The sequence below is a fragment of the Microcebus murinus genome, chromosome 6 (assembly GCF_040939455.1).
Source record: "Microcebus murinus isolate Inina chromosome 6, M.murinus_Inina_mat1.0, whole genome shotgun sequence".
Lineage (NCBI taxonomy): Eukaryota > Metazoa > Chordata > Mammalia > Primates > Cheirogaleidae > Microcebus > Microcebus murinus.
Window position 1 is genome coordinate 50,375,357 of NC_134109.1, and position 14,324 is coordinate 50,389,680.

General features: G+C 38.1%; 1 pseudogene; it reads left to right on the forward strand.

Moving 5' to 3' along the window:
* LOC105861193 (ADP/ATP translocase 3 pseudogene) overlaps positions 1-11,725 on the forward strand; it is a 30,029-nt pseudogene extending 18,304 nt beyond the window's left edge.
* The last annotated feature ends 2,599 nt before the right edge of the window (positions 11,726-14,324 follow it).

The following is a 14,324-nucleotide window of genomic DNA, read 5'->3' on the forward strand; positions in this document are numbered from 1 at the left end:
TTTGTCTCTTTTCTTTTAAGTTTGAATCAGACCCTAGTTCTATGCATCCACTAAGTTAAAAAAAAAAAAAGCATAGCAGGCTCATAGGTAGTCTCTTTAAACTCTCTCTCTGGACAGAAGTGAAAAGAAATATAATACACCTCTCTAGATGAGGTGGGGGTTGGCTGTCACGCATAGCAAGCAGGCAGTTCTTTCTAATTATTCTCTTCACAAACCCTTCATCACTATATTTCACTGAATCTGAGAAGCCATTGATTGTGAGATTCTCTAGTAATTTACATTCCACTAAGGAAGACAATATGTTGCCAATATATATATATATATATATATATATATATATATATATATATATCTCATGTATTATTGATTTTAAGATACTCTCTGATTTCGGAGATGTCAAAATAACTGCATTTTTCCTTTTAGGGAGATGGGACTCACAGCTCACTTCTTTCTGAAGAAACTCACTTCCCTAACTTTCATCTCATCTTGACCTTTTCATACCCTGGATGCAGAGGCTTACAAATCATTCAATAGTCTTTTCTAGTCACCTATTTTTGCTTCGGCCAAAACTTTAACATTATATGTACCTTTATATACAACAGTTCCTCCTCTCATCTTTTACGACTCAGATAAAATATACATTTTTCTAGAAAGCTTTCTTTGATTCTTATCTACCAAACTTCCTCTCACTGTTAGGTAAAATAAACATGCTCCCTCACCCCTTTTTTGACTTTTAGTGTATTTTGTTAATACTTCTTATAAAATATTTTACTAACTATGGTTGTGTTCATGTCTGCAGTCCTTTTTTTGTATTTTAGGTGTTCTAGACTACTGCCTGGAATGCAGGTTCTATATTTGTTGAAACATCGATTGTATCAAAAGTTTAAAAATAGGAAGCCATGTTGCTGTTTCAGAAAAGACCCAACAAACAATTCTGCGAGCTTTCTTGTGATCCTTACACATCTATTAATACTATCTAATTTTTAAATGTTCAGATTCAGAAAGTTGATTTTAATTCATCTAGAAGTGACTGGGCTTTGTGACTGCAGATTTGACAAATTATATTCTAAATATTCTAAAAATTCATTTTTTTTAATCTTGAAAATGTATAAATTTACACTGCTAAGTATAACTGTCAAGTGAACCAAAAATTTCTCGTAACATTGCCAGAGTATTTCTTTCCTTTCAAGAGTCTTTGCAAGGGAAACAATTATGACCAGAGGTTATTTGTCAAGCATGGGTATCATTATACAACCCTTCTTATTTGGACTAGGTGTTTTCAACCATGGATCTTGCTAGAGAAATGCTAATACCGCTAACTAACCAGATCTTTCTTACGCAGACTGCTAGTTCCTTACTTTGTCAAATAGCAATTACCTAATTTATGTAACCAGCAACTTTGCTGGTCACAGTGTTTTCAGAAACTCTCAAATTTAATAGAGATGGCAAAATCTTCTTATTAAGAATCCATTTAAAGATTGTTTTTTAGAATGTTCTAATGGTACAAATCATGAGTATATTTCTTTATGTGTTGATTTTATAGTTTTTAGTTTTAAAGAGAAATCTTCACCTTTATATCATTTGACCCAAATTGGAAGGCTATGTGAGAATGCAATAAATGGCGATTTAGAATTCTACTCTACAAGACAGAAGAAAAAAATGGTTTGCACTGTTAAGACAGGGTTGCAATATAATTGAGTTTTATGGGGAAAAATGACTAAGTACATATTTAGACTAAGTAATAGAATATATTTCTTCACTAAGAAATTTATTGGACCATAGAATAATTTCTCTTGGGAATTTCTGTAGAAAAATTGAGTATATTTGCAGTATTGATTTTCTTTCCACCTAAGCAAGTGACTCATTGAATTCTATATTAAGAAAGAAGCAATCCAAGAAAAACCTGTGATAAATCTAAAATGTGATTGCATCTATGTAAGAGTAAAATGATTCACTAGAAAATAAGGTAGACTATGACAAAATTCTTGATCTTGTTGAGTTACATACATTCTATTTTTTATCCAGCCAACCAAATAGCCATTCCTAAACCAAGGTATCTAGTTTTGTATTTAATTTCTTACGAATATATTTATTACCATTTCAAAAATTGTGCCTCAAGTAAAACCATAAAGGAATTTTACCAATTAACTTCCTCAGATGTATGAGTTGAATAATACTGTTATTTGTTTTGCTATTTCAATACATAGGTCAAATCATCAAATTAAGTTATGATATTCTTGCTAAAAGATAGCTATATCATGACCTTTTCTCCCTGTGAAAAAAGGAAACAATGTTTCTTTTAATTAGTTTTACAATAGGTATATGTTGCTATACATTTTAGATATACATTTAAAAAAAAAAAAAACAGTCCAAAAATAAAATGTGATTACTGCTGAGTTTTTAGAGAGGGAAGCTGTTTTATGTGTATTCTAAGTTACAACTAAACATATGCCTCAAGCTAGAAAACTCCTATGGTGATAGCTAGCACTAATCCAGTTCTCCTTATGGAAAGTGAAGTATCTTTTGATTTCCTCTGCATGAATTTACTATTCTGATATGCAAAATTTTTTCTTAACTGACACTAAGTATACATAATTTTTTAAAATGCAAGTTTCTGCTACTTTGCTTTAAATGAAATTTCAGAGAAAACAGTATCATTGAAAAATGGTAAACTATATAAGAATGAATTCTCTTAACCTTAATATCTCTTCCTTTTCTTTCTCTAATGTTTTCATTTTCAAATATCACTGCTCTTATTTCTTAGTGAAAAAGTAATTTCTTCTACAACTGTGGTTCTTATTTTCCAAAAATATATTATTACTTTTAAAGATAAAAGGGATAGACTGAAAGATGAAAGACTCAGTAATCTTTTATATATATATATATCTGATACATAAGATATATATATGTATATATACACACACATACAAACATGTATATATATTATATATATATACATAGAGACATATGCATATATATATACACATACACTTTTTTGTCATATATATTCCACCATTGAATTTGGTTATTTTTATTGTGATACAAAGATTTTTAAAACAATTCTGTCTGTCCTTAGAATCACTATTTATAGAGAAAATGGCTATTATTCATTATATTTTCTATGACCACATGGACTTTTTCATTCATAAAGATCACACTTTCTTGCAGGTCAACAACTGATTTGTTTTAACACAATATACTATTGACATTCTTGATCAGTTAAAAAAAATGCATCCCCCAAAAGTTACACCCAAGTACAATAGATTTATTTTATATATCTACACATCTCTCTCTATTTTTTTTTATTTCATCATATTATGGGGGTACAAATATTGTTAAGATTACATATATTGCCCTTACCACCCCCTCCCCCTCTGAGTCAGAGCTTCAAGCATGTCCATCCTCCAGGTGGTGTACATTGCACTCATTATGTAAGTATACACCCATCCCCTCCGCCCCCCTCCCACCTGCCCAACACCCCATAAAAGTTGTTTTTTTATATATTTTGGTTATATTTTATATCTTTGCCCCTCCCTAAGAAGGGTTAGAGGTATGCCCTTCCCCTGCACAATGCTTACCACATCCCTAAGATGTGGGTCTACACCCTCCCCCCCCAATCCCTGGTGAACACTACCACCATTTGAGCACCACAGTTTTAATCAGTCAGTACCAATTTGATGGCGAGTACATGTGGAGTCCATTTTTCTTATCTTGTGTCGCCTCATTTTGAATAACGGGCTGCCTCACTTTGAATAACGGGCTTAAGCTTCATCCAGGATAGTATAAGCGGTGCTAGCTCACTGTCATTTCTTAGAACTGAGTAATATTCCATTGTGAACATATACAAAATTTTAATTATCCACTCATGAATTGATGGGCACTTGGGTTCTTTCCATGTGCTGCCATAAACATTTGGGTGCAGATGTCTTTATATTAGAATGTCTTATGCTCTTTTTGGTAGATGCCTAACAATGCTATTGCTGGGTCAAATGGTATTTCTATTTCTAGCTGTTTGAGGTATCTCCAAATTCTTTTCCACAGAGGTTGCACTAGTTTGCAGTCCCACCAGCAGTGTAGGAGTGCTCCTGTCTCTCCACATCCTCACCAGCATTTGTTGTTTGGGGATTTCTTGATACAGGCCATTCTCACTGAGATTAGGTGGTATCTCATTGTGGTTTTGATTTGCATTTCTCTGATGATTAAAGATGTTGAGTATTTTCTTGTATGTTTGCAGGCCATTATTCTGTCTTCTTTGGAGAAGTTTCTGTTCATTTCCATTGCCCATTTATTGATGGGGTTGTTTAACTTTTTCTTGTTAATTCTTTTGAGTTCTGGATAGATTCCTGTTATTAGACCTTTATCAAAAGTGTAGAGAGCAAATATTTTCTCCCAAACTGTGGGTTGTCTATTTGCTCTAATGATAGCTTCCTTGGCTGTGCAGAAACTTTTAATTTGATCAGATCCCATTTTTAAATTTCTAACACTGCAGTGATTGCCTTGGGGGTTTTCCTCAAAAATTCTTTGCCTAGGCCAAAGTCTGATAGGGTTTTCCCAACATCTTCTTCTAGGATTCTTAAGATTTCTTGCCTTAGGTTTAAATCTGTTATCCATCTTGAGTGGATTTTTATGAGAGGTGAGAGGTAGGGATCCTGATTCAATCTTCTGCATGTAGCTAACCAGTTTTCCCAGCACCATTTATTGAAGAGAGATTCTTTTCCCCATTGTATATTTTTGTCTACTTTATCAAAGATTATGTTACCACATGCAGATGGTTTCATCTCTGGAATCTCAGTTCTATTCCAAATATTGCTTCTGTTCTTGTACCAGTACCAGGATGATTTAATTATTATTGCTTTATATTACAGCTTGAAGTCAGGAAGACTGATGCCTCCCAGTTTGTTCTTTTTACTTAAGGTTGCTTTTGTTATACGAGGTTTTTTCTGGTTCCATACAAAGTAAAGAATTATTTTTTCTTGATCTGTAAAGAATGATGGTGGTACTTCATTAGGTAATATTGACATTTTAACAATATTGATTCTACCAATCCATGAACAAGGTAGATTTTTCCATCTGTTTACATCATCTACAATTTCATTTTTAGTATTTTGTAGTTCTCCTTGTATAAATCTTTCATATCTTTCATTAAATATAATATTTAATATTTAAATATCCTAGATATTTAATTTTCTTTGGGGCTATAGTAAAAGGTATTGCATTTTTTATTTGAGTTTCTGCTTGATGGTTCTTGGCATATATGGATGCTTCTGATTTGTGTATATTGATTTTGTAACCTGAAACATTACCAAATTCATTTATTAAATCTAGGAGTCTCTTGGATGAATCCATGGGGTTTTCTAGGTATAATATCACATCATTGGTGAAGAGTGAGAGTTTGATCTCATCTGCCCCTATTTGGATGCCTTTAATATCCCTCTCTTGCCTGATTGCTATAGCTAGGACTTCGAGCACTATGTTGAATAGAAGAGGAGATAGTGGGCATCCTTGTCTAGTTCCGGTTCGAAGAGGGAATGGTTTCAATTTTTCCCCATTCAGAATGATATTAGCAGTGAGTTTGTGATAAATGGATTTGATAAATTTAAGATATGAGCCGTCTATGCCTATTTTGTTAAGAGTTTTCATCAAAAAGGTGTGTTGAACTTTGTCAAATGCTTTTTCTGCATCTATTGACAGAATCATATGGTCTTTGTTCTTGTTTTTATTTATTAGGTAAATTGCATTTCTAGACTTGTGTATGTTGAACCAGCCTTGCATCCCTGGAATAAAGCCCACCTGGTCATGGTGAATTATTTTTTTGATGTGCTGCTGAATTCTATTTGCTAAAATTTTTAGGATTTTTGCATCTATATTCATGAGGGATATTGGTCTGGAATATTTTTTTTGTTGTATCCTTTCCTGGCTTTGGTATCAAGGTGATATTGGCTTCATATAATGAGTTAGGAAGGATACAATCCTTCTCAATTGTGTGGTATAGTTTCTGTAGTATAGGTATGAGTTCATCTTTGTATGTTTGGTAGAACTCTGAAGTGTAGCCATCTGGTCTAGGACTTTTCTGTTTGGGGAGGTTATTAATTACTGCTCCAATTTCTGAGCTTGAGATTAGTCTATTCAGGAATTCTGTTACCTCCTGCATTCCTCTCTGTTTTATGAATAAAACTATTTAGCTGTCAGATTGGTAATATAGCAAAATAAGGCATTTCTTAGTTTTCAATAGACCACAATTAAGCTAGCACATTTTTGTATTTTTGTTCTCTTACATTAAACAGCCTTATTGTCCATATTGATGTTATAAGAAGGTGAGAACTCAGTTATAGAATTAAAATATGCAAGAATGTGTTGATTAAAAAGCATTGGGATTTCTAAGATTTCTGTTAGAGAGATGTTGCTAGAGATTAAAGTAAAACATAGGCTTTAAATTCTTAAACTTGTATTTAAAACTTTTCAGTCAATGTTCACAGAATTTTAAAATAAGTTAAAGGCAGAAAAAGTTAAGTGGGGCATTTGGTCATCATGAATAAAAAAGAAAGTTATGTGAGTTCAATTTTTAAAACTTAAGTATATAGTCAGTCAAAGGTCTTGAGTTTATTAATACATAAAATAGATCAGGTAATGTATAAGTTTGTTTATCACAGACCAATATAGGTTTATATTTAGCCTTATAAAGATTACTATTAGGACTCTGGTTTAAAGGATGTGTACTTGTTTTCTAATATTTTTTCAGTACTTGGAGAAATTTCAACATAAAATAGATGTTATTCTCTGATTTCATGCTCAGTATCTTACTGAGAAGTAATGCTATTGATGGACAATGACATCTAACTCAAACACTTGAATTTTCTATTTTATTAATACATCGATTGGGATAAGGATATAGGAAAATGTTAAGTTAAAACAAAGAAGTTTTATGTCTACTTAAAAACGATGTTTAACTCCATTAAAACAGCTAAACTACAGGTTTTGAAAATTGCTTAACTTTGAAAGGCATTTTCTAAAAAACACAGAGTTATTACAGAAGGCATTCAAAATATTTAAATTAATAAATGAATAAAATGTCTATCTGTGATTTTCTTACAGTAGTGTATGGTATTGGGCTGGGCATTCCTAAGACTAAATCCCAGGTTCAGGTGATTCACTGGGAGACTTACAAGACTCACGAGATAGCTGTATGTGTGGCTATGATTTATTACAGTGAAAGCATTCAAAGCAAAATCAGCAAAGGGAAATGGCACATGCAGTGAAATCTAGAGGAAACCAGGCATAATACTTACAAGAGCTCTCACACTATGGAGTTGCACAGGATGAGCCTAATTTCTGCACTGACCAGTTGTGACAACACATGTGAAGTGTTGTCTACAAAGAAAGCTCTCCTGAGCCTGAGTCCAGGGGTGTTATGGAGGGCTGGTCATAGGAGTGACTACAATCACTAAAAGTCCTGACCCTTGGAAGGAAAGCAAATACTCAGAGGGGGAAAAAAAAAAAAGGAAATACTTTTCTTTCGTATAGTTTAGGCACAATGAGTTACTCTTTTTATTCTTTCTTTCTTTCTTTCTTTCTTTCTTTCTTTCTTTCTTTCTTTCTTTCTTTCTTTCTTTTTTTTTTTTTTGAGACAGAGTCTCGCTTTGTTGCCTAGGCTAGAGTGAGTGCCATGGTGTCAGCCTAGCTCACAGCAACCTCAAACTCCTGGGCTCAAGCAATCCTTCTGCCTCAGCCTCCCAAGTAGCTGGGACTACAGGCATGCGCCACCATGCCCAGCTAATTTTTTCTATATATATTAGTTGGCCAATTAATTTCTTTCTATTTATAGTAGAGACAGTGTCTCACTCTTGCTCAGGCTGGTTTCGAACTCCTGACCTCAAGCAATCCGCCGCCTCAGCCTCCCAGAGTGCTAGGATTACAGGCGTGAGCCACTGAGCCTGGCCACAATGAGTTACTCTTATCATTTAGCAAGGTTTTATATCACTGTAGGAAACCATTTACCAATAAAATTTCCAGACACCAGCCAAGGTCCCAGGTGGCAAGCAGGCCTTTCTAAGAATAGTTTCAGGCCTACTATATTAATTGTTTTCTACCTTTGTATGTAAAATTAGAAGCAGATGTCACCATCTATATTAGAATTTTTATAATGAATATTGTTATGATTTTCATCCCATGAAAGAAAATTGAAAGTCAAATGCTATGTGTAGAACTCAGATAGTAGGTATGTTTGATATTTTCCACTTTCCTTCCCCTCCAGATTCATCCTCCACTCTGCTCTGTGTCTCAGGGACATCTGGGGACTGCACCAACCAGCTCTCCCACCCTTTGGCTTCTACTTGGGTTTGACAACTGGGAGGCACAGCAAAAGATTGAATGATAGTAAGGAGTAAGTTCATAATGTTTATTAATACTACAACAGGTCCCCAGGAATACTGACAGGGCCCTGACTGATGCAATCATGGAAAGCAAGAGTGGCTCCAGGACAGCTCTCAGGAGGAAATATCGGAAGCCTTCTTTGAGAAGTATGTGGGTAGAGCCTCCTTTCTGAGGGCTAATAGCATGTTTGTAAACCATGTCACACAGTGAGATCATTATTACCTAAATGATCACCAATGGTACATAAGATGCCATGTAGATGGAGATCAAAGTGTTGATAGATCAAGTATCTATGACAGTCACTATGGTGACAAAAATGACCATACACATCATGGCTTCCTCTGATGGCCCTACAGAACATAAGGAAGAAGAAGTTGAAATTAAAGGCTATAAATAGCTAACTCAGAGAATAGATGAAAAATTAGAAAAATTTGAGAGCACATATGACTGAAGTTCATACCTATGCTTTGGTTGTAAGGGTTGTAGAGTTGCAACACTAATTAAGGTCTACCCCAGGACCTTAAGGGAAGGGAAGGGAAGGGAACTAGAGGGAAAGGAGTGGGTCTTATGATATATGTTTGATTGGGGACATCCTAAGCAACATGAATGAGGCTGAAAATTATACACTCTCCAATCCCCCTGAAGCTCTCTTCTCCTTCTAGTACAAGCAGCTGCTACTCGCACCCACTATTTTAAAAACACTAAAGATGAATGGACATTGGAATTAATGAGGAATGTTTTTGAAAATGTAGTTTTGTTAGGTAGATAGTGAGGGATTCTGGGTCTCATCTTGGTCCTGTCCATCATAATCCTGTCCTGAGCAACTGGCATACCTGGGGTAGGGAAGAGCACTCTATGAATCACCAATCAGAACTTAGCGTGACAAGTGCAAAAGAATGCAGAGGACTCTCTAGCCCACCAGCCAAGCAGCATCAGTATGATAGAGTCCAGAAAGTGACCTAGAACCCACATGCATAATAAGACTCAGGTCATGCAACTCCCAACTATTCAATCAAACTGGTTTCGTGGTGATGTCTGAGCCATGGGGAGCTCCCAATCCAGGTACTATAAGGCAAGACTAAGACCATAACTAGCCCCCTTTTACCCCTTCCTTTTGCTTTCTCTTTGCTGCAACAATAGGTCCAGTTGTCATCTGTAGTATATGTATCATGCTTTGTAAACCTATATACCTTGCTATTGCTCTATAATCCTATCTTTCTCTCCTCAATAAACCTCATTTTCATGATTGCTGAACTGTGGTGTGTCTGGTCATTCTTTGGCCAGGAGGGTGCAAAGAACCAACATTTCAGACTAAAACCTGACAGTTTCTTATTCAGTAGGCCTGAGGTGAGGAATGATATTCTACATTTTTAAAAAAATTCCCAGGTGATCCCGGTGTTGCAAGTGTGGAGCTCACACTTTAAGAACAAAACTTTAGTTTGCCCTTATAAGGAGAAATAATTTTTTTAAAGGCTAATTCCCCTGGTTGTAAATACGGAAAGATATTTTCCTCCCACTCTTTTTCTGAGACAATTTACTTTAGAAAACTTGTAAGGATAAGCACTTTCTCCTCTCTGAGATGTATATAAATCCTTTTGAAAACTATCTAGGTCTTTTGTCATTTTTATGACCCAGGAAAGTCTTTCTCAAAGACCTGGGAGCCACCTCTTTGTAATGTAAACATCAAAAAAGAAGAACATCAAAGAGGAGACAGACCACCCATTTCTGTGGGAGGGTGGGTTGTAACTTAGGTGGGCATCTTGCTCTCAGTTGCAAAACTACCTCTTATAAAAATATGAGGTTTATTTTTCCTTTGGTGAGTGCCAATTAGTTAACTATAATTACCAAGGAAAGTTAGCATAAACTCTGTGTAAAGAATGGTGTTGTCGCCGGGCGTGGTGGCTCATGCTTGTAATCCTAGAGGCAGGCGGATTGCTCAAGGTCAGGAGTTCAAAACCAGCCTGAGCGAGACCCTGTCTCTACTATAAAAATAGAAAGAAATTAATTGGCCAACTAATATATATATATAAAATTAGCCGGGCATGGTGGCGCATGCCTGTAGTCCCAGCTACTCGGGAGGCTGAGGCAGGAGGATTGCTTGAGCCCAGGAGTTTGAGGTTGCTGTGAGCTAGGCTGACGCCACGGCACTCACTCTAGCCTGGACAACAAAGCGAGACTCTGTCTCAAAAAAAAAAAAAAAAAAAAATGGTGTTGTCAAAAACCTCTTACCTGAGGACTAGTTACTGTTTATTATATCTTGTGAACATTTTTTTGTAATGAGTTGTATCTGTTTGGCCACCTAAAAGGGTAAGATTTCTTTATGTCTTCATAATCTCTTATTGGATTGCATCACATTCTGGTTTAGTGCTTATTCAAAAATAAAAAACTCAGCGCTGAGCCAGTGGCGCCCTCTGCGCCCGGGCTCCGCTGCGCGCCCGCTCTGCCACCACAACACGGAGCAGGCTGCCTGCTTCCCCGAGGACTTCCTGGCCCGGGGACCGCCGCTGCCATCTCCAGGACGGCCGTGGCCCCACCGAGCGGGTCAAGCACTCCCGCAGGTGCAACATGCCAGCACGCAGGTCGCGGCCGACAAGCAGTACATGGGCATCGTGGCCTGCCTCGTGCACATCCCCAAGGAGCAGGGCGTGCTGTCCTTCCCGAGGGGCAGCCTGGCCCACGTCACCCGCTACTTCCCAACGCAAGCCCTCAACTTGGCCTTCAAGGGTGTGTACTAGCAGATCTGCCTGGGGGGCATGGACGAGCACGCGCAGTTCTGGAGGTGTTTTGCCGGCAACCTGGCCTGCGGAGGGGCCGCCGGGGCCACCTCCCTCTGCGTCATGTACCCGCTGGATTTCGCAGAGACCTGCTTGGCCACAGACATGGGAAAGTCAGGCATTGAGAGGGAGTTCAAGGGCCTGGGGGGCGGTCTGGTGACGATCACCAAGTCCCACGGGGTCCCGGGCCTGGATCAGGGGCTTCAGCATCTTGGTTCAGGGCTTCATCGTCTGCAGGGCGGCCCACTTTGGCACGTACAGTACGGCTAAAGGCACGCTCTGCGACCCCGAGAACACGCACATCGTGGTGAGCTGGACGGTCGCCAGACCTCATGGCGGTGGCCGGCGTGGTCTCCTACCCCTTCGACGCCGTGCGGCTGTGGATGGTGATGTGTCTGGGCGCAAAGGAGCTGACATCAAGGTACCGGGTACCCTGCACGGTTGGAGGAAGATCTTCAGATACAAAGGCAGCAAAGCCTTCGTCAAGGGAGCCTGGTCCAAGTCCTCATCCTCAGTGGGATTGGTGGGGGGAGGGGGACTTCGTGCTGGTCCTGTATGATGAGCTGAAGAAAGTCATCTAAGGGCATCTGTCCCGGATGGGGACCAGGAGTTCAGGTAGAATTCCGTTAAAGACTATCAACCTTTGAGAAGTTCCAGGCGCCTGTCCTGGCCAGATCTTGTCTGTAGAGGCCGGGGAAAGCTCTAGAAACAGGGCTCCTGGTCATGCTGACCATTGGCAGCCAATTCTATGTATTGATTACTGGGGGAAGGGCATCATTGTGGGCCTGACATCATTGTGGGCCAATCAGACCTAGAGTCCAGATGCTTGTAGGACTCATGTTGTGTTTAAGTATTTATTTAAAAAAGAATCATGTCTCCATTTCTACTCAAGCACTAGGTCCTCTTTTGCACAGCCCGAGTGTCTGCAGTCATGTTCTCTGTGGGGCATTCAGCAAAACAATAAACACAGGACACCAAGCAAAAAACAAAAAAACAAAAACTGTTCTCTGCCTCTGTTTTTGGAGTTTGTAGAAGGGTTTGTTTTCTAACTATATTTTCCCCACACACTCTTATCCACAACCCATGCACACCCTGTTGCTTGGTATATCTAACCATTAACATGTTTAATTGTCATCTGTTCTTGTGTCTCCAAGGCAGAGTTAAAATTGCCCCGAGTTCAAAACAGCTGCATCAAAAATCTCTTGGTGCCAAACTGTTATGTGCCTACATTTTGTTACACCCTTAAAGACATTTCTTTTATTTCTTCATGCTTCAATTAATGCTTCTAATGTAGAAGCTGCTTTTGTCCATGCTGAGCATATGTTCAATTTAGCAAAAATTGGTCTACTTAACATCATTGTACTTGATATGTAGGGTATTAGCAAGGAGTGCCTAAGCCAGGAAAGCATGTACATTTTTAAAGGATCTGGGCAAGTGAAGGGTTTAGAATCTAAGATTATTTAAAATAAAAGGAATGCCAGTATTTTAGGTTAGAAAGAGTCATTTTTAGTGACACTGAGACTATTATGGGCAAAGGAGAACAGGCTGGTAATGGCAGCTGATGAAGTAGCTAGATCAAAAGGCCAAGTAAATATACCAAGGAGAAGCAGAGATGACAAGAAATGTTATAGGTCACAAGTTCTGGACATAGACCTGCTAAATTCAAATCCAAGTTTTAACTGCTTACTGTGTGACAATATTACTATTGCCTTTGTTAAATGTTCAAAAGCAGATATCTGCATTAGCACCCACCAAGACAAAATTCACAAAATCTAATAAAAAAATCACCGTGCATACAAAGAAGTAGTAAAATATGACTCATAATGAGGAGAAAAACTCAATAAATTGAAGCTGACCCAGAAATGACACAGATAACAGAATCAGCAGACAAGCATAGTGAACTAGTTATTATAGTTGTATTCCATATGCTCAAGAAGCTATTTGAGTAAGTCAGTAGAGACATGAAAAATATGAAGAAAACTCAAGTTAAACTTTTGGAGATAAAATCCCATGATGTCTGATATGAAAAATGGATTGAACAGAATCAACAGCATATTAACCTTGCAGAAGACAATGTTACCCAAAAGATAGAGGTTTGTTTGCCTGGCGAGTAACAAATGACTCTCCACAGAATGTGGGTCTTAATCAGTAGGAGTTTTAATTACTTGTGGAGAGAAAGAAGAGCACTGGGAATATTTTCTAAAGCAGTGTCTTCCCGAGGGAAAGTACCATGGGATTTTCTTAGAGTGGTAGAGAAAGAAAAACATGTATCATCACACATAGAGATACAATTCCCATTATGCATGCATGGTTAGTCTGTCATGCTAATACCCAGGTTGTATGTTATGGTAATGAAGCTATAGCTTTTATCTATTAGGTAGGTAGTAAGGGATCTCTGGCTCTCCTGGAGACAAAAGCAGTGCCCACTGTGGTGCTCCCTCGAACAGTTGCCACACCTGCAGAAGGACAAGGGCAGGTGGGTCTCGTGCTGCCCCACCTTGATTCTGCTCTGAACAATTGCCACCCTAGGGAAGGAGGAACACCCTGTCAATGTGCAAAAGAATGCAGGGAATTTCCCAGCCCATGGCCAGGTAGCCCAGGCATAGTAGTGGCTGGAAAATGACCTAGAGTAACCTAAGATTAATTATCATATCATTAACTGTCCATCAAAATGGTTCAATGGTGACATTTGAAGCACAAAGCAGGCCCAATCCAGACAATATAAAACAGGACCCCACACCATAATCAGGACTTCTTGTTGTGACAGAGGGCCTGTTCCTTGTCTGTTGTCACAGTATCTTGCTCTTGCTCTATAAATGTATCTTGCTCTTCCTCAATAAACTTTGTTTCAATCTTACCTTGCTTTTGGTGTGTCTAGCCATTCTCCAGCCAAAAGCATACCAAGAACTGAGAACAGACTGCCAACCTGACAGTTCCTCTTAGGGTGAAGACTTTAGTATGATAAAGAAGAAAATTTATTTGAATTTATCTATAAGCTACTAGGGTCTGTCAGGAGCTACATTTAGCCAGCTAAGTAGTCATGAGTCTCAAAAACAAAGGCTACAGAACAGGTTGATTGCTCAAGTTGGTTGAATTCTTATAATCTTCGGAGACCTTCCCTTCCTATTTACAACATGATTAGTGAACTTGAAGACACAGAAATAAAAACTACCCCAAATG